The 21,079-nt window shown below is 43.8% G+C and overlaps 1 long non-coding RNA gene across 2 annotated transcripts; it reads right to left on the bottom strand.

The window, feature by feature from the left end:
* Window positions 1-536: 536 nt before the first annotated feature.
* Window positions 537-20,446, bottom strand: LOC132875526 (uncharacterized). Of its 2 annotated transcripts, none has more exons than XR_009651834.1 (4): window positions 20,399-20,446; window positions 12,402-12,442; window positions 11,961-12,287; window positions 537-7,216 (listed from the first exon to the last, which is right to left on the bottom strand). It is a non-coding gene; the product is annotated as an uncharacterized LOC132875526 (long non-coding RNA). The 2 variants fall into 2 exon arrangements; XR_009651833.1 differs by having other exon boundaries at window positions 20,299-20,438.
* Between the last annotated feature and the right edge of the window lie 633 nt (window positions 20,447-21,079).

The following is a 21,079-nucleotide window of genomic DNA, read 5'->3' as shown; positions in this document are numbered from 1 at the left end:
GAGGCTGCTCGGACGTACGGCTGTCGCTTCATTCATACAGCCAACGCACCTTCAAACGTGCACTAATCGTACTGACCATGCGTTCCATGCAGGCTTTGTATGAAGGTTGCAAGAACTGCGCATGATCTGTACGTTGTGCGTACTAACGGCGTTCGTTTGTCGCACTGCGGCGATTGGAGAGGGTTATATATATTTTGGCATACTTTGGTTTCTCACTGTGAAAATGGCAATCCCTCCGCAAAGACTTCGTCTCAAACTCCTGGCCTGCTGGCCACTGTCGTGGTCTTCATCCTCCTCCTCACTGCTCCTTGTCCTCTCTCTCTCCTCCCTCTCTGCCGCCGTCTCTCTCTCCTCCGTCACCTTTTATGGAATTAAATGAAATTGGGTTTTCTCTCAATCAAAGCCTACGTGTACAAATGGCCGTAGGCACCCCTGCAGCTTTATATGTCGGCCGTAAGGCACTTTTTAATCCTTTAATTAACAGCAAATGCCCAGGACACAGAAGGATCACAAAAACAGAAGCTTAAAAAATGCATGCTTTATTTAGTAAATAGATAACTAAATTATCCTTTAAAAATAGCACCAAGCTACAAAGAAAGAAAAAAATAAAAGAAAAATAAAATTGTCCCGTCTCAGCAGTGTGCAGTCCGCGCAAAGAGGAATCCCAGTCCCAAATGTGCTGAAATCGTGGGGAAGTCTAATGCGCGGGGAAGCCCTGCGCGTGACGTCACACCTCCAGCGTCCAGGTAGCAGCGGGGGATTCCCAAAAATGTCTATGGCTCGCCCGGAGTCAGCGCACACCTCGGGCAATAAAAGAGAAAGCATCAAACAATGGCGATGTACGCAACAAGGCAAAAACAGCAGGCAAGGAGAAGTCTTATGTCCCTTTACCCTGTCGTTAGCGAGCGTTGAATTAAGTACAGTTGACTCCAGATCCCCGTTGGCTAGGTCACGATTTCCTAAGTCTGCAGCCGACGCACCTCAAGAGAAGGCAGCAAATCAGGGAAACAGCACAGCGCAGGCAAAGAAAAAAAAACTGTATGTTCGTTCGTTCGTTCATTCCTTCCTTCCTTCGTCCGTTTGTTCCTTCCTTCAATCTGCCCGCTGATCTTCCACTGGTAACTACGCATCTACTGTGGCGTCCGATCCCCTCTTTGAGCTGCATTCCCAAACAACCCAACTCTGAGAAATCCACGTCCCCTCTTTGGGCTGCATTCCCAAACAACCCGTCTCTGAGAAGTCCACGTCCCCAGCGGGGCGGGGGCCGTTACCGGCCTCATACCATCCACAGGCACCTCTTAACGATTTCATGCCCTGTTGAACTCCTCCTTAATACTGAAAAGGTCCCCTTTTTATACCCCACCCCTTCGTCTTTCAAGTGCTTCAATAGGTCAGGTAATAATTGTCCAAACAGCTGATCCATCTAAGCAATTAGAGAGCCGCAAATACAATATCAGTGTAGGTAGCAATCAATTAGCAGCACACAGTGAAATCACAGCAATCAACCAATTATGTGAACACACCAAAATCATAGCAACCCAAATAAATCACAGCAAACCATCACAGCAAAAATAAAAATAAGATCCCCACACAGCTAGAGGCTGACATATATACTCGAGTTTTCGTGCGACTGACACCCTCTCGCCGTACGGCCAATGTACAGCCGACTTACTTGACACACATGGATGACATACAAAATATCTGAACGTGCGTTGGCCGCACTAATTACGTATGTGGGGCGCACAATACACATACGGAGTCCGCAAGTGCGACGTATGAAAAAAATTGACATTTTGCCCAAACCTGACACCAGCAAATCGTACGAAAGACGCACGTCGGCCGTACGGAAGACACACGAGGCCGCAAGTTTGTCTTGCAACCTGAAAAAAACCTAAGTGCCCGTAGAGTTTGTTTGACATGACAAAGAACCTCTGCGGCCGGTCTGGGGCCAGTCCACGGCTCGAAAATCAGCACGTCACACGCGCACCCTCCATGCGTTTCTTTGCGTTTTTTGCGCGTAGACCGGCCGTAGGAGCACGTACGGCCGGTTGTGACCGAGGCTTAATGGTGGACTCATTAGCCAATGTGAGAGAGGCCTTCAGTTGTGTAGGTAACACAGTCTGTCTAAGAACTACAACACAGTCCCTTTAAAAACTACATTTCCCATCAGCCGACTTCCACAATGACCTACATCACGCGTGGGCGGGATTTCCAACGTCACATCCTGCATGAAAGCATAAGAAACCCGGAAACTCCTAGCTCGCTCTCTTTCCGTCTTGGACTTCAAGCTGTCTAGACACAGAGAGACTTGCTCTGACCGGGAAAACCAGATAAAGACGTCTTTTCTTTTCCTCAAGAATCAGAGTTTCGTGCTTTCCTTTCACCTTTGGCCATGGTAGATTCTCGGATCGCGCGATTTTAAAACTCAGCTTGAGTTACAACTGGTTTTCAGTTATTCGTTACACGTACATACGGACTGCAGTCCAAACAGCTAATTTAAAGTTAAGAAGCGGCTGGATCCCTTCTAACTAAAGAAAACTGTGCACATTGTTTGATCAGAGTTTTTCTTCCCATGAGCTATGAAGCGTCGGACCAAGAATTCTCTGCTTTCCACAGACGTGCTCCACGAGCTCCTGTGAAACTCAGCCTCTCCAAGAATTCTCTGCTTTCTACAGAAGGGCAAGATACTGCAGTAAGGCTTGGCATTTTGGGCAAAACCTAGTCTTAGGAATTAGCTTTTATGAAGCAGTGTGAATTTAAACTCAGGAACGGTTTAAATGTGTACACTGTAGACCCTCAGGGTATTTAATTGATTATTATATTTTGTTTTAATCTCTCAAATGTTTAATAGATAGGCTGTGCATGCTTCTCTATCCCTTACTAACATCTTAATTTCCTTTTACACATTTTGGCTGCATCAAGATTTCAGTGGATTTAGTACTGTTATAAGCTAGTGAAATTACCCTATGGCTAATTCGTTTGTCCCATTAGCATCCAGGGCTAAGTGTATTGTCTCAAGGGAACACGTGGCGTCCCTCCTCCACACTCACATACACACCTTTTGTCTTAACTCCACGAGGTAGGATCCTTGGGCCTTAGCTAGCCACATATGGCTAATTCTTTTGTCTAATTAGCAACCAAAGCTAATTCTCTTGTTTACTTAGAAACACGTGGTCACCAGGCTTCACACACAAACACATCTTAGCTAGCAACACAACACTAGTCTCTGCCTAGGCCCCAAGGCCTCCACCACGTGGACTCACACTCACTCACTCAAACACACCCTAGCTAGCATTCCTTTGTATTAGCAACCAAAGCTAGCTCTCTTGTTTTACTTAGAAACACGTGGTCACCAGGCCTCACACACACACAAACACATCTTAATTAGCACCCAAAGCTAATCTTTTGCCTTCACCACAACATGCACACACTCACGCTCATCAAGTATATCTCACTGTTTGTATGTATTTCAACTGCCATTATTCATTTTTCTTTGTTATAATAAATTCATTTATTATTGAAACTGTGTGTTTGTGTTCCAATATTTCTGAAGTCAACCAATCTCCAAGAATTCAAAGGTGCATCTGATTTATGTAATATGGTAAGTGATCATAATAATTTGGAATATACCATAATTTAGCTGTTTGGTAATTTATTATTAAGCACCAAAATTAATGGTATTAATTAATGAGACTGATCCAATGAGACTGATTCCATGAGTGATTTAATGATATGAGACTGATTCAATGAAAACGATTCAATGAGAATGATTCAATGGTATGATTCAAATGAGACTGATTCAATTTAATTATTAACCTTCAGATTTAATGAGATTGATCACTTAATAATTACCAATTGCACCTACAGTTGCTTAGAAGTTACCCTGGGGTCCTTTGTGACCTCGCCGACTATTACATGCCTTGCTCTTGGAGTGATCTTTGTTTGTCGACCACTCCTGGGGAGGGTAACAATGGTCTTGAATTTCCTCCATTTGTACACAATCTGTCTGACTGTGGATTGGTGGAGTCCAAACTCTTTAGAGATGGTTTTGTAACCTTTTCCAGCCTGATGAGCATCAACGACACTTTTTCTGAGGTCCTCAGAAATCTCCTTTGTTCATGCCATGATATACTTCCACAAACATGTGTTGTGAAAATCAGACCTTGATACATCCCTGTCCTTTAAATAAAACAGGGTGCCCACTCACACCTGATTGTCATCCCATTGATTGAAAACACCTGACTCTAATATCACCTTCAAATTAACTGCTAATCCTAAAGGTTCACATACTTTTGCCACTCACAGATATGTAATATTGAATGATTTTCCTCAATAAATAAATGACCAAGTATAATATTTTTTGTCTCATTTGTTTAACTCGGTTCTCTTTATCTAATTTTAGGACTTGTGTGAAAATCTGATGTTGTTTTAGATCATATTTATGCAGAAATATAGAAAATTATAAAGGGTTCACAAACTTTCAAGGACCACTGTATATAGTGCCTCCATCTTCCTCTGTCCTACCACCTCTTCAGCTTCCTTGGCTCTGTTTTCAATGAATGTCCTCTTATCGCTTCTGGCACTCTTCTTCACTTCCCAATTGGCTCCATTGTACTCATCCAGTGCTGTTTGTTTCGCTGCCCTTGTCTTGCTGTTGTTAACTTTTTATTTCCGCTGTTTTCTTTTTTTTCCACTTTTCCCATAGTCTCAACTGTTATCCATGCTTGGTGTTCTTGCTTCTTTATTCTCACCGCAGTGTCACATGTTTCTGCCCATATCTGTTTCACTTGTTGCCAGTCATCTTCTATTGTTGTATATTCTTCACTGAGGTCTTACAGGGCTTCAAAATGGTTTTTCAGTACTATTTCAAATTCTCTCTGCTTATTTCACTTCCCCACTTGGAGTACATTATATCACTTGATGGTATCCTTTCTGTTTTGGCATTTATTCAGCTTCAGCTGCACTTTGGCCAGCACAAGATAGTGGTCTGATGCAGCATCTGCTCCTCTTTTACTTCTGAATTCCTGCAGTGATGTTCTAAACTTTCAGCTGATACAGATACGGTCAATCTGGTTTTCCATGATCTTATCAGGTGATGCCCAGGTCATTTTGTGTATCTGTTTCTGTGGGAATATGGTACCTCCTATAACCAGGTTTTGTTCTGCGCAGAGGTCAGTAAATGACTCTCCATTTTCATTCATGTTTCCTACACCATGCTTTCCCATTACTTGTTCATATTCTGTGTTCTCTTGTCCCACTTTGGTGTTCATGTCACTCATTAATATGGAGCCTTCCTTCTCTTTATGCGTTTTGATGATTTTCTCCAGCTGCATCTAAAACTCTCTTTTGCTGCCTCTTCTGCATTGTTGGTTGGTGCATAGCACTGTATTATGCATAGTTTGATGAGTTTGTGGCTGCTCTGGAACCTGGCTGTTATGATCCTAGAGTTGATGGGTTCCCATCCTATGAGGCCTTTCTGAGCCTCTTCAGCCAACATGAAAGCTACTCCCTCTGCATAGTGTGCTTGGTTGTCAGGATCTGGGAATTTTTCCAGTGAGAGATAATGTACTTGTTTTACTGCCAACAGCAAATTCCAAATTGATCTAGAAGTGGAAAGGGCCCTTTGAGGTCACAGGGTGAGTTGGGGAGATTGACTATGAGTTGGTGTGAATGGATAGAGATGGGGTGGGCAAATATACCACCTCAATATCCTTAAATCATGGATAGAGGCGGTCTCTGTGGCTTTAGCAATGGTCGTTCCAGAGAGGGAGGAGCTGGGAACAGAGGTAAATCTAAAAATAGCAGTTCAATCCATCCCGGTCCCTTGTGCAAACCACCTCTCACTGTCCCAAATTGCAGAGGTTGCCAAGTTACAGGTGGAATTTTCTGGTGTGTTCTCATCTCTGCCCAGTTGCACTCCTCATAGAACGCCATATAAAAATGCCTCCAGGGGTGGTGATATGCAGCAACCCCATTGTCTCTCCGAATACAAGAAAAATGTGTTTCGGGATGAATTCAAGGCTATGCTTGGCATGGGGTTAATTGAGGAGTCACACAGTGAATTTAACAGCCCAATGGTCTTGGTGCCCATGTCTGACAGATCGGTCTGGTTCTGCGCAGATTTTAGAAAAGTCTAAATTTGACACATACCCAATGCCTTGCATTAACAAACTGCTTGATTGGTTAGGAATGGCTTGTTTTTATTTTGACACTGGATTTGACAAAGGGATATTAGAAGATCCCCTTGACTCCCATATCCCATGAAAAAACTGCCTTTTCCACCAATTTGTGACACTTCCTTTTGGGTTGTTTGGGGCCCCTACAATGCTGCAGTGGCTCACGGACAGAATTCTCCATCCACACGCTGCGGCCTCTCTCAATAACATTATTATTTATAGTAATGACTGGCAGCAGCTGAGGGTTGTCCTGAAATTGTTGATATGGGTGGGGCTCACGGTGATCCCAAAAAAGTGTGTGGTTAGACAGGTGCAAGTATGGTATCTGGGCTTCCACTTGTGTCACAGGCAGGTGTGGCCACAGACTGATAAAACCACAGTGGTTTTAGGATGCAAGGCCAAAAAAGAGGTCAAACTATTCGGATGTCACCAGCCTGTTGAATGATAAGGAGTGCCAGATCCAGTCCAGTGGACAGAGCTGTGCCAACAGGCTTTCACTTAGGGAAAATCTTCACTCTGCGGAGGGCTACTACTGCAATCTCCTGACTTTTCTATTTTGCAGACTGACATGTCGGACAGAGAGCTGGGGGCCATTTTGTCCCAAAGGATGGAGGGGGAGGAGTGCCTGGTGCTGTAGACCATCCACACGCTCTCAGTATGGGAGACAAAGTACAGCACCATTGAAATAGGAGTGTCTGGCAATCAAGTGGGTACTCCTCACCATCCAGTATTACCTGCTGGTATGCCCTTTCACTTTCTGTTCAGATCATGCCTGCTTCAGTGGCTCCACTGCATGAAGGTTGCCAATGCTCAGGGATAAGGAGGAGAGAGTCAAAACCAGTACACAGCTGCATGTGTGTGCATGAGTGAGTGTGTTCATGTTGAGGTTTATCTCAGTGTGAGACCCAAAAGAAAAGAAGCTATGCTGAAAAGTGAAAGTAAAAATAGACACCAGTCAAAGTACCTTGCATGTCTACCATGTCTTCAGTCTCCCAAACCCATGAAGTGTTATCGTTATTTACTTACCCATGAGAAAGGATCTGTTTAAAACAACAGAGAAAAACAGAATATTAGCTGAAATGCAATGAAAAAAACCTTGTGATTTACAGTTAAAATAGCTTACCGCAACTAATATTTAGCTACATTGTAAAAGAAACAGTGCATTGTGTTTTTATCTCACTACAAAATGTGTTTATGGTGTTTATGCAATGCATTGCAACAGGAGATAACCTATCATTCTAAAATCATTCATTTAAACTTGATTAAATACTTCATGGAGTGTTTTTTTTTCTATTAATACTCAGTCCTCTGTTCCTTTATATAATGTATTTTTGAACAGAACCCTTCGTATGAAGGCGGCACGGTGGTTTAGTGGTTAGCGCTGTCGCCTCACAGCAAGAAGGTCCGGGTTCGAGCCCCGTGGCCGGCGAGGGCCTTTCTGTGCGGAGTTTGCATGTTCTCCCCGTGAGTTTCCTCCGGGTGCTCCGGTTTCCCCCACAGCCCAAAGACATGCAGGTTAGGTTAACTGGTGACTCTAAATTGACCGTAGGTGTGAATGTGAGTGTGAATGGTTGTCTGTGTCTATGTGTCAGCCCTGTGATGACCTGGCGACTTGTCCAGGGTGTACCCCGCCTTTCGCCCGTAGTCAGCTGGGATAGGCTCCAGCTTGCCTGCGACCCTGTAGGACAGGATAAAGCGGCTAGAGATGATGATGATGAGACCCTTCATACGAAATTAAAATTCTGAGTGCCTTTTTATTTCAATTCATATTAAAAGTGCAGTAGTTATGATTAGTCAAAATTTCTGAATATATGGTCTCTAACTGTTAAAGAGATGAGCTCAACACCGAGTTATTTTTTTACTTGCTGAACCTGCCACATCATTCCCACTAATGTTCACATGTTCCGCTCCTCACACAATCTACAGTCACCCAGAGTGTGGACATCAACTAGAATTAGCATTAACAAGGATTACAGGCAGAAACATTAGCATTACCATGTCATCAATTTGAATCAATGGGTTAAGCTGTTTATTTAATTTGTTGTAGTGCTTAAAGTGCCATTCCACCATTGGATGTATTCTTTGGCATAAAATACAATATATTTTGACAACATATATAAATGGTATCACTAGATAGAGAAATCTTTTAGCTTCAAAATGATATATCAAACAATTTTTTGACAACGACAAGTATATTAATTTTGCGACCAAAGTCACCTACCCTTTTAATTTCCGTGCGTGATGTCATCGGCAGGTTCCCCTTCTTGTGTACCACGTGACGTGGCACATATTATCAGCAATGGCGGATAGAACGCGATAAAAATAATACCAATAAATCTAGCTAATACCAATAAGTCTAGCTAACTGAAAGATTAACTCAAAATTTTTCGCAATTTTTTTGGACCCCATATACGAGGAGAAATGACTCTCTCACTTTGGGGGTTTCCTGGTCTAAAAATAGACCGACACGTGGTACACAAGAAGGGGAACCTGCCGATGACATCACGTTTCACTACCGCACGGAAATTAAAAGGGTAGGTGACTTTGGTTGCAAAATTAATATACTTGTCGTTGTCAAAAAATTATGTTTGATATATCATTTTGAAGCTAAAAGATTTCTCTGTCTAGTCATGTTGTCATAAAATATATTGTATTTTATGCCAAAGAATACATCCAATGGTGGAATGGCACTTTAAGGGAAGATAAAATATATTATAATAATTAAAAAAAGGTTCTTAGATTGTGAAACACCTCTCATTAGCCACTAGCTGCATATAGTTATGCTGAAAACTCTTGATCATCAGCTAAATTGTGTTGTCTTTCTCTAACTTTAAGCATACAGCGGTGCTTGAAAATTTGTGAACCTTTTAGAATTTTCTATATTTCTGCATAAATGACCTAAAACAACATCAGATTTTCACACAAGTCCTAAAAGTAGATAAAGAGAACCCAGTTAAACAAATGAAACAAAAATATTATACTTGGTAATTTATTTATTGAGGAAAATGATCCAATATTTTATTTCTGTGAGTGGAAAAAGTATGTGAACCTTTGCTTTCAGTATCTGGTGTGACCCCCTTGTGCAGCAATAACTGCAACTAAATGTTTCTGGTAACTGTTGATCAGTCCTGCACACTGGCTTGGAGGAATTTTAGCCCATTCCTCCGTACAGAACAGCTTCCACTCTGGGATGTTGGTGGGTTTCCTCATATGAACTGCTCGCTTCAGGTCCTTCCACAACATTTCCATTGGATTAAGGTCAGGACTTTGACTTGGCCATTCCAAAACATTAACTTTATTCTTCTTTAACCATTCATTGGTAGAACGACTTGTGTGCTTAGGGTTGTTGTCTTGCTGCATGACCCACCTTCTCTTGAGATTAATTTCATGGACAGATGTCCTGACATTTTCCTTTAGAATTTGTTGGTATAATTTAGAATTCATTGTTCCATCAATGATGGCAAGCTGTCCTGGCCCAGATGCAGCAAAACAGGCCCAAACCATGATAATACCACCACCATGTTTCACAGACGGGATAAGGTTATTATGCTGGAATGCAGTGTTTTCCTTTCTCCAAACATAACGCTTCTCATTTAAACCAAAAAGTTCTATTTTGGTCTTATCCATCTACAAAACATTTTTCCAATAGCCTTCTGGCTTGTCCATGTGATCTTTAGCAAACTGCAGACGAGCAGCAATGTTCTTTTTGGAGAGCAGTGGCTTTCTCCTTGCAACCCTGCCATGCACACCATTGTTGTTCAGTGTTCTCCTGATGGTGGACTCATGAACATTTAACATTGACTAATGTGAGAGAGGCCTTCAGTTGCTTAGAAGTTACCCTGGGGTCCTTTGTGACCTTGTCGACTATTACACGCCTTGCTCTTGGAGTGATCTCTGTTGGTCGACCACTCCTGGGGAGGGTAACTATGGAGCACTTGCATGTGACGTCACAGCCGATCCAGATTGTGACAGATGCCATCTTGTCGGTCAAACGCCATATTTCCGCCTTCTACTTCTACTTCTACCTTTTCTTCTGGAAAAACCTACTATATACAATTCTACTACAACGGCTGTGGCTACCAGCTCTCCCTACCTGTGCACGTTTTTAATGTTTTTTTGTGTGTATTTTTGCGTGTTGTTCGTCTGTACCGGACTTCAATATCCACTACAACCGTATGGACTTACTGGACATTGGTTTCCAGCAGAAAATGACGGTTTGTAGCAATTTCCATCGCATGCACAACATTCTGGACGAGAAAAAAAAAAAAACATTCCGGACGAGATAGCGAGACCAGCGGGGTCTCCGTGGATTGTTATTGGAAGCAAAGCTAAGGAGGCAGCGCCGGGAGCGGAAGCAAAAGCGAGGCTGTAGAGCCGGCCTGTTGACCAAGCTCAGAAAACAACCACTCAAATCTCCACTGCTAAGCCTCTACCTCTCCAACACCAGATCCAGGTAAACAACACGGACAATTTGGAATTACTTTATTCTATTCTATAATCGGCTGGTCAGTGCTATACTCAATACTTAAGTGACTTACCCATCCAGTGAGGATCATTTTCTTGTTTACAAGATGCCACATCTGAGTCGCTGACAAATCCTGAATTTCTGTAAAGATAACTGTCCAGAGATTTATAAGCACGCAGTGCTTCACCAGTGAACAGCAAGGGAAAGTTAATGAGGTAATTATACACGTCGGGGTATTCCACCTCTGGAAGTTCCATATCCACTGACAAGGTCGTGAAAACTCCGTCCGGTAAGCCAAAAGGGTCACTAATCTGTAGATCGTTTATTTTAGACATATATCTAGTTATCTGTTCATTAGAAAAATAGTCCATCGGTTGAAATTGATCCATTCTGTACATGAGTGCAGCAATATTCAGCTGTGCTGTTGACCGACAAGATGGTGGCTGTGTACTTTCCGGTCACGTGACTGCAAGATCTCTATGGTCTTGAATTTCCTCCATTTGTACACAATCTGTCTGATTGTGGATTGGTGGAGTCCAAACTCTTTAGAGATGCTTTTGTAACCTTTTCCAGCCTGATGAGTATCAACGGCACTTTTTCTGAGGTCCTCAGAAATCTCCTTTGTTCATGCCATGATACACTTCCACAAACATGTGTTGTGAAGATCAGACTTTGATAGATCCCTGTTCTTTAAATAAAACAGGGTGCCCACTCACACCTGATTTCATCCCATTGATTGAAAACACCTGACTCTAATTTCACCTTCAAATTAACTGGTAATCCTAGAGGTTCACATACTTTTGCCACTCACAGATAGGTAATATTAGATCATTTTCCTCAATAAATAAATGACTAAATATAATATTTTGTCTCATTTGTTTAACTGGGTTCTCTTTATCTACTTTTATGACTTGCGTGAAAATCTGATGATGTTTTAGGTCATGTTTATGCAGAAATATAACAAATTCTAAAGGGTTCACAAACTTTCAAGCACCACTTTAAATGTGCGTTGTGTTGGTTCTCAGTGCTATATTTGGCAGTGATCTAGTCTGTTCTACTGTATATCCAGTAACTGTACCAATCTAAAGACCACATTTAGTGTCTAATGTCCTCTCTGATGTTAAAAAAGGTCGCTGATTATTTCAGATTAAACTGATATATTTAATCTCATTATTTGTCACATTAGGAGAGATTGAGGGTCACTGTTCTTAGTTCATATTTGTTAAACTGTCTACTTTTATGCATTTTCAACCACTACAGAGAGGCACATTACAGAGTAAAAAGTAGGGTGATGGATCGTGGAGTTCAGGAACACTTACTCATTTTTACTTTTACTGTAAACTCCTCTGTTCTGTTTCCATCAGTGACCTGACACAGGTAATGTCCTCTATCTGACCATTTACAGTCTCTCAGCTGTAAGGAGACGTTTCCTCTCCTCAACTCCTGAGTGAACAGACTCACTCTCTCCTCGTAACCTCTCCCCTTTGTCTCCTGTCTGTTCTTATAGACACAAACACAGTTTGTGCCCTTCAACCACCGGATCTCCATGTTAACAGCACTGATGTTAGGAGACAGATGGCATGAGAGAGTGACAGCAGAGGAGTCATGTTGTTTTATCACATGAGGACCAGTGAGTGTAAACTCATCTGTGTAGCACACACACACACACACACACACACACACACACACACACGGTTAGTTTTGATAAACTTAGGCAATAAAATAAAATTGATAAATTTCCCCCTGGAAATGTAACTTACTGCTTGCAGCTGCCATCCTTATCTCTTCCTTTAGGTTCAAACTAAAAAAAAAATCAAACACACAGAGAAAGAGAGAGTCATCCTTTTAAAACTACTCACACAAATACATGGTCAGTGGGCTACAAAATGGATTGACAGGAGATGCATCAATTTTCTTTGAAACAACAACAACGAACCAAAAAAACAAACAAAAAAAAACACACAAAAAAGTATATACAAATTAATATTATAAGTATAGATTATATTTAATATTTATTCATGTTATATTTATGTTGCCTTTGCTATATTCAAAGAGAAGTTATATGTTTGTTGTGGCAGCGGGGGCGTGGTCAAGCGTCGGTCTGTGACCAGAGGGCGGAGTCAGGGAAGGTAAGCGGCAGAATCACTGCACCTGATATCTATTAATGTGTATTTGTGTGTCTTCCCCAGTGACCACGCCCTACATAAGGAGAGAGAGTAGAGGAAAAGAGCTCTCTCCCCAACCAGACGACGTGTGTGTGTGTGTGTGTGCGCGCGCGCGCACGGGTGACTGGGAGAGTGTGGTTGCAAAGCTGAAAAGCAAAAATAAAAGTTTTGAGAACTCAGTTCTGGCCTGCCATCCTTCTGTGCTCCACCCACCCCTACAAAGTGCAACAGTGGTGCTGAAACCCGGGATCACAGAGAAGAACAGCCCCATGGAGTCCTCCCCCTTCGCGGACCTGGTCCACGCCCTTGCCACAGCCCAGCAGAGCCAGCACCAGGCACTAGTTGCCCTCCAGAAGAAGCAGGAGCAAAGGTTCGAGGCCTTGGTGCTGGTGCAGCAGGAAGATTGACAGGCATTCCAGCACCTCCTCGCGTCGGCGGGGTCCACCAACTCCACCGCCGCAGGCCCTTCCCACCTCACCCTAACGAAGATGGGCCCGCATGACGACCCTGAGGCCTTCCTCACACTCTTTGAGCAGGCAGCAGAGGCCTCGGGCTGGCTGGTGGAACAGCGCGCAGCGCACCTCCTCCCCGTGCTAATGGGTGAGGCGCAGCTAGCCGCGCTACAGCTCCCCGCCGATAGCCAGCTGGTCTACGCGGACCTCCACCGGGCTGTCCTCCAGCGTGTGGGGCGCACCCCCGAACAACACAGACAGCGTTTCCGCGCCCTGCGCCTGGAGGAAGTCGGCCGGCTGTTCGTGTTTGGCCAGCAATTCTGGGACGCCTGCTGGTGATGGCTGAGGGCTGACAACCGTGACGCCGAGGGACTCGATCAGGTGGTACTGGAACAGTTCATTGCCCGACTACCTGAAAGGACCATGGAGTGGGTCCAGTGCCATCGCCCGGCGTCGCTGGATCAGGCCATCGTGCTGGCGGAGGACCATTTGGTGACTGTTCCGATGGCTGGATGGCAGATCTCCTCTTCTCCCCTCTCCTCTAGCTCTCTCTCCCCCTCCCCTTCTGTGTCTCGACCTCGCCCCATTCCCCCACCGTGGAGGCGGGGGCCGACTCCACCCCAGCCAGCCCACCGCACCCGCGGTGCCCTCCCATTTCCCACTTCTGTATCTGTCTCTTCCCCCCCTCAGGTGAGTGAGCCCCAGAGTGCCAGTGCAGAGAGAAAGCCCGGGCCGGTTTGCTGGCGCTGCGGGGAGACAGGCCACCTCCTGCAGCAGTGCTCGGCAATGGAGGTGGGCGCGGTGGTTCAGATTCCCGACGCGCCAGGAGCCGCCCTCGATCGGGCCGGAGCGTATCGCATACTGGTGAGTGTCCAAGGGGATACATATCAGGCGTTGGTGGACTCTGGCTGTAATCAGACCTCAATCCACCAAAGCCTGGTGCAAGACAAGGCATTGGGAGGAGCACAATTGGTGAAGGTGTTGTGTGTGCACGGGGATGTTCACAACTACCCTTTAGTGGCAGTCCACATTTTTTTTTTGAGGGGAAAAATTTAGTGTAAAGGCGGCGGTTAATCCCCACCTTACCCAGTCGATAATTTTGAGGACTGATTGGCCGGGATTTCGGGAGTTAATGAGGCATTTAATGAAGAGTGGGTCCTGCCATAGTTCAGCAGGGGGAGGTCCCGGTGTGGCATTAGGAGGAGCAGCTGTCACAGAGCCGTCTACGTCATCACCGCGTCAGAGTGAGGAGCCGCGGGCGGCTCCTCCTTCTCTCGGGGAATCCCTTGCAGATTTCCCATTAGAACAGTCGCGGGACGCGACTCTGCGGCATGCATTTGACCAAGTGAGAGTAATCGATGGTCAAACGCTCCAGCCAAACGCCACCCCGTCCTTCCCCTATTTCTCCATTATGAGGGATAGGTTATACTGAGTGATGCAGGACACTCAGACTAAGGAGCCGATTACACAGCTTTTGATTCCAAAGAGCCGCCAGGAATTAGTATTCCAGGCGGCTCACTTTAATCCCATGGCTGGACACTTGGGGCAGGATAAGACACTAACCCGAATAATGGCCCGGTTCTATTGGCCAGGGATTCGCAGCGATGTCCGTAGGTGGTGTACGGCATGCCGCGAATGCCAGTTAGTAAATCCAGTGGCCATTCCAAAAGCGCCTTTGCGCCCGCTACCATTAATTGAGACCCCGTTCGAAAGAATTGGGATGGATCTCGTCGTGCCATTGGATCGCTCAACACGAGGGTACTGCTTTATTTTAGTTCTGGTGGACTATGCAATGCGATACCCGGAAGCAGTGCCTCTTTGCAATATCTCAGCACGCAGTATTGCGGAGGCGCGCTTCCGGATCATCTTCCGAGTCGGAATCCCCAAAGAGATTCTGACTGATCAAGGCACCTCGTTTATGTCATGCACACTGAGCAAACTGTATGGGTTATTGGGAATTAAGCTGATCCGCACCAACGTTTATCACCCACAAACAGATGGTTAATCAAATGGTTCAATCGCACACTCAAGAACATAATTTAAAAATTTGTTTGCGAGGATGCACGTAATTGGGATAAATGGCTCGAACCCTTGTTATTTGCAGTCTGAGAACCGCCACGGGGTTCTCCCCATTCGAATTATTATATGGGCGTAAGCCACGTGGCATCCTAGATGTACTGCGAGAAAATTGGAAGGAGGGACCTTCCCTGAGCAAAAATGAAATTCAATATGTTATTGACCTGCGCACAAAACTCCAGACACTCACACACCTAACCCAGGAGAATTTGTGGCAGGCCCAAGAACGGCAAACCCGCCTGTACGACAGGGGTACGCACCTTAGGAAGTTCGCACTGGGAGGTAAAGTATTCGTACTGTTGCCCACATCGAGCTCCAAATTGATCGCCAAGTGGCAAGGACCCTTTGAGGTCACACGGAGAGTCAGGGATGTCGACTATGAGGTGAGGCGAACGGACAGGGGTGGGGCGCTACAGATTTACCACCTCAATCTGCTCAAACTCTAGAACAAGGAGGTCCCTGTGGCATTGGTGTCGGTGGTTCCGGAGAAGGCGGAGCTGGGGCCAGAGGTTCCAAAGGGAACATTGACATCGCGTACCTCTCCGGTCCCCTGTGGAGACCACCTCTCCCCGACCCAACTCGTGGAGGTTGCCCAGTTGCAGACCGAATTTTCAGACGTGTTCTCACCCCTGCCCGGCCGCACCGACCTCATAGAACACCACATCGAGACGCCCCCGGGGGTGGTAGTGCGCAGCCACCCTGACAGGCTACCCAAACACAAGAAAAAAGTGGTTCAGGAAGAACTCGAGGCCATGCTCGAAATGGGCATCGTCGAGGAGTCCCACAGTGACTGGAGCAGCCCGGTGGTCTTGGTGCCCAAGGCTGACAGGTCAGTCCCATTCTGTGTAGACTATAGAAAAGTCAATGCGGTGTCTAAATTCGATGCGTACCCAATGCCTCGTATTGATGAGTTGCTGGATTGACTAGGCACGGCTCGCTTTTACTCGACACTGGATTTGACAAAGGGTTATTGGCAGATCCCCTTGACTCCACTATCCCAAGAAAAAACGGCCTTTTCCACACCGTTTGGCTTACACCAATTTGTTACACTTCCTTTTGGGCTGTTTGGGGCGCCCGCTATGTTCCAGTGGCTTATATACAGGGTCCTCTGCCCCCACACCACCTACACGGCTGCATGCTTAGATAACATAATAATCTATAGTAATGACTGGCCGCGGCATCTGCAACACCTCAGGGCCGTCCTTAGGTCGCTGAGGCGAGCGGGTCTCACGGCCAACCCGAAGAAGTGTGCGATTGGGTGGGTGGAAGTACGGTATCTGGGCTTCCACTTGGGCAATGGGCAGGTGCGTCCTCAAATTAACAAGACAGCAGCGATTGTGGCCTGCCCGAGGCCCAAGACCAAAAAGGGGGTGAGACAGTTTCTGGGGCTGGCTGGCTACTATCGTAGGTTTATACCTAATTATTCGGACGTCACCAGCCCGCTGACTGATCTCACTAAAAAGGGGGCACCAGATCCAGTCCAGTGGATGGAGCAATGCCAGCAGGCTTTCTCTGAGGTGAAGGCTGCACTGTGTGGGGGGCCACTGTTACACTCCCCTGACTTTTCTCTCCCCTTTATGTGACAGACAGATGCGTCAGACAGAGGGCTGGGGACTGTTTTGTCCCAGGAGGTGGAGGGGGAGGACCTTCCAGTGCTGTATATCAGCAGAAAGCTGTCGGTGCATGAGGGGCACTACAGCACCATCGAGAAAGAGTGCCTTGCCATGGTCCTCACCCTCCGCTACTACCTGCTGGGACGCCCTTTCACCCTCTGTTCGGACCATGCACCCCTCCAGTGGCTCCACCGCATGAAGGATGCCAACGCGTGGATCACCCGTTGGCATCTGGCACTCCAACTCTTTAACTTCAAGGTGATCCACAGGCTGGGGGCGCAGATGGTCATGGCAGACTTCCTCTCCCGTCAAGGCGGGGGGGGGGAGTCGGCTGCAGGTCGGTTGGCCGCCTGGCCTGAGTCGGGTGGTGGGGGTATGTGGCAGCGGGGGCGTGGTCAAGCGTCGGTCTGTGACCGGAGGGCGGAGTCAGGGAAGGTAAGTGACAATCACTGCACCTGATGTCTATTAACGTGTGTTTGTGTGTCTTCCCCAGTGACCGCGCCCTACATAAGGAGAGAGTGAGTGTAGAGGAAAGGAGCTCTCTCCCCAACCAGACGACTTGTGTGTGAATGTGCGCGCAGGTGACTGGGAGAGTGTGGTTGCAAAGCTGAAAAGCAAAAATAAAAAGTTTTGAGAACTCAGTTCTGGCCTGCCGTCCTTCTGTGCTCCACCCACCCCTACGAAGTGCAACATTTGTATTTTCTTGAAGGCAGGCCTATTGATAACATATTACTCAATATGTGTGAATCTCCAAATCAATAGCATTTTTGCTGAAAATATGTTTTGGAGGGAATTTATTTTCCTATAAATAAATAATGAGGCAATTTAAGCTTAAAAGATGGCGCCGATGTGTTGTTAAATTGTGGCGAAGAAAGTAGATAAGTCTTCCAAGTCCAGTGCATTTTTTGTATAATATGAAACCCTTTTTTATTACATAAAAACAAGTTTAAGCTACATCTTGATGCATTGAGGATAATGTATATTTGATCCATGCATGTAGGTAAAATTGAGGCTCAAGAAAGATAAAAAGCTAACATTGTCTATATCGCTAATTTGTGAGTTTGAAAATGACAAACATAAGGCCTTTTAAGCTTAAATTGTCTTTAAAATTTACAAATTTAAGCTTGAACGTCAATTGTATATTATCTTTTGGTAACTACATATCGAGCTGGGATTTTATAAAGTTCATGACCTGACATCGTTGCTGCTTAGAATTATGGCCATAACACGATCAATCTCAGAATTCCAAACACGATAAACAAAAGTACAACACTTATTAAGAAGTCCTATCTATCTATCTCTCAAGAAATGATCATGGTTAAACCTTCTGATTCAACCAAAATACTCGACTCTGATTCACCCGACAGTGCCACTTATTGAGACAACCACCATCATCTGATGGTGACATCATCTTCGGGATGTCGTTCTGAGTCTTGTGATCACCATTCTGCAGACCCATCACAAGCACAGTGAACAGCACACTACGAACTGAAATGCTAGTATAGGAACTAAAGTTTAAGAAAAGTTTTCACAGCAAAAGGAGACAAGAGGAATACATCTGCATTATATATATATATATATATATATATATATATATATATATATATATATATATATATAAAATAAAACATGCATTTAAAAATAGCAAAAATCTATCAAGTTTAAAGATGCTATAAAGCATTAAACCAAATAACAATAATTTTTTTTTTTTTAAACTTCAAGAGAGTGGCAGCTACAATTATTGACACCTTAACCATCTTTTGGCCATTGCAAAAGTAGAAAAGACTTTCAATACATAAATTGTGCATGAATAATTACTCAAACCTCCACTGGAAAAAAAATAAGTTGATTCCCGATTACTTAGCATATCAGATCACGTGACACCTTTCCACAATTATCGACACCCAGATGATTATATATTTAAAAAAAAAAAAACATTGGTATGTGGTATCAAGTAAACAAAACATAGTTTTTATTTAAAATTTGTTTTGAATAGACTTATATTTACAAAATATCTTTTATATGAATATATCGATGTTGGTGCTTACATAAACGAGGAAGTAATTCTAATGTTTGTAAGCCAATGAACTGATAATGTTTAACCACTTTCTACCCACTTTATTTTCATAGATCACATTTTGTTAATCATTTGTTGTTTGTATTAATTTCTAGTTTTGTAGTTTACCAATAAATGTCAACAGGAAATTGACATTGTAACCACATGAAAATCCAGGTCAATGGTTGCATGTCATTCCTCAAACCAAAACTTTATATTTTTACATCTAAAAATATAAAATGTCTACTGATATTGAAATATGTGGTAGATATTTACAACAAACTGAAAAAAAAACTGAATGGAATAGAAAAATCTGAATATTTCAAGCATGTAATTTTTTATATGCTAGGAATTTAATTCTGGTCTAATTCTATTTATTGCAATAGGATTCCAAATACTCTATAAACATTCTATGCTGTTATGAATCAGAAAAAAATATATAAAATCACAGCACCTTTTTTAAATTACTTCATCTACTTCAACAATGTTACCCAAAGATCAATACATAAACAGCTGTAAATGTCACTTAATTCCACAGGGTGTCGATAATGGTGGACACCGGTGAAAGTGATCATCATTATCGACACCTCACGTGACTTCTCAAACACGCGTTTAGATAGAAAATCGCGACTGTCAAATGAAAGAGTAAGAAACAAAGTAGGTTTCGATGAGGAGATCATGAAATATCAGTGAATTTGATCAGTAAAAGCATGTCCATATGCAGTAAAAGCATTCCACCATGCTTACCTGCGATGTCCAGGTTTTCCTCAAATTGCTGATCGTGCTGAACAAAATTCCATTTCAGGTAACGAGCTGCGTCATCAGACGACAAGATCAAAAAGCAAGGGCGGTCTTCTGGTTGATTAATTAACCAATAATGACTGTTGTAACTGAAACTCACCTTTGTAAAATTGTTTTTTATTGGTAAATCTGAAAAGGTGTCGATAATTATGGACTGTCGATAATTGTAGCCGCCGCTCTATTATTAGTAGTGGTGGAGTAGTTATTATTATTATTATTATTATTATTATTCACATTTCACTGTCTCTGACACCAAAATATTAACATTTTACTTCATCTTACTCCTGAAAAAGGGGCATTTAAAATCTAAAACCCAGTCATGTCAGTTCATAGTGACCTACTCTATTCTCACAATAAAGATCAATTAGTTTTACAGAAGAAAGTTAACGTAATTCGTCTTACAATTAGATCTGTCAATATAATTGTGCCAGTCGGCAATTTTAATACATTATAAAACGGACATTTCAAACTGGTAACTGATCAACCCCACTTACCTCAATTCACCTGCTCTATGCTCACAATAAAGATCACATACGTTCATGTAATTTACTTCATTACGCTAAGTTCAATTATCACCCTGTTTAAACGTTTCACCTTCTTTTTAGGCTCCTAAACAAACATCTGTTCAGTGTTTCCTCTGGTACAAAAGGAAGTGTCAATTTCCGTGTTCAAAGTTATGTTCAGTTGCATCACAGTAACTTCCGGTCTGATCACATCGCCTCCAATCCTTTTTATTGCACCATTTTCCTGTCATGAATCTTTCCTTGGGAATTTGACCCCAAGTATCCTGTTTATAAATTCAGGACTGATGTTCTGCATTCATGTTCCAGAAACTGGGTATAAATTAAGAAACATATGTCACATCCACTCCAGGCATCAGGGTAAAGAGTAAAAGTGACACTGTAACTGTGTATAAAACCTCAACAGTATGTCATATAATGATGTTTAGAATGCTTTACTTGAAGATTTCAGTTCCTGTATAAACAAGCAGAACCAGCATCTTCATCTCAGTACCATGATGGAGATGTGTGTGAAATCTACTGGGTGTCCTTGAACAGCAGATGAGGTTTATATCTATTACATTAAAAGACTACATCATTTTTACTGCATATCAGGACTAATTAAGATTTTAGGCATTTAAAAAATATATTATGATGAGTAGATCTGGAGGGCGGCATGGTGGTGTAGTGGTTAGTGCTGTCGCCTCACAGCAAGAAGGTCCGGGTTCGAGCCCCGTGGCCGGCGAGGGCCTTTCTGTGCGGAGTTTGCATGTTC

This window comes from Neoarius graeffei, chromosome 28 (genome assembly GCF_027579695.1).
Source record: "Neoarius graeffei isolate fNeoGra1 chromosome 28, fNeoGra1.pri, whole genome shotgun sequence".
NCBI lineage: Eukaryota > Metazoa > Chordata > Actinopteri > Siluriformes > Ariidae > Neoarius > Neoarius graeffei.
The sequence above is the reverse complement of the archived record's forward strand: the minus strand, read 5'-3'. Positions and strand labels throughout refer to the sequence as shown.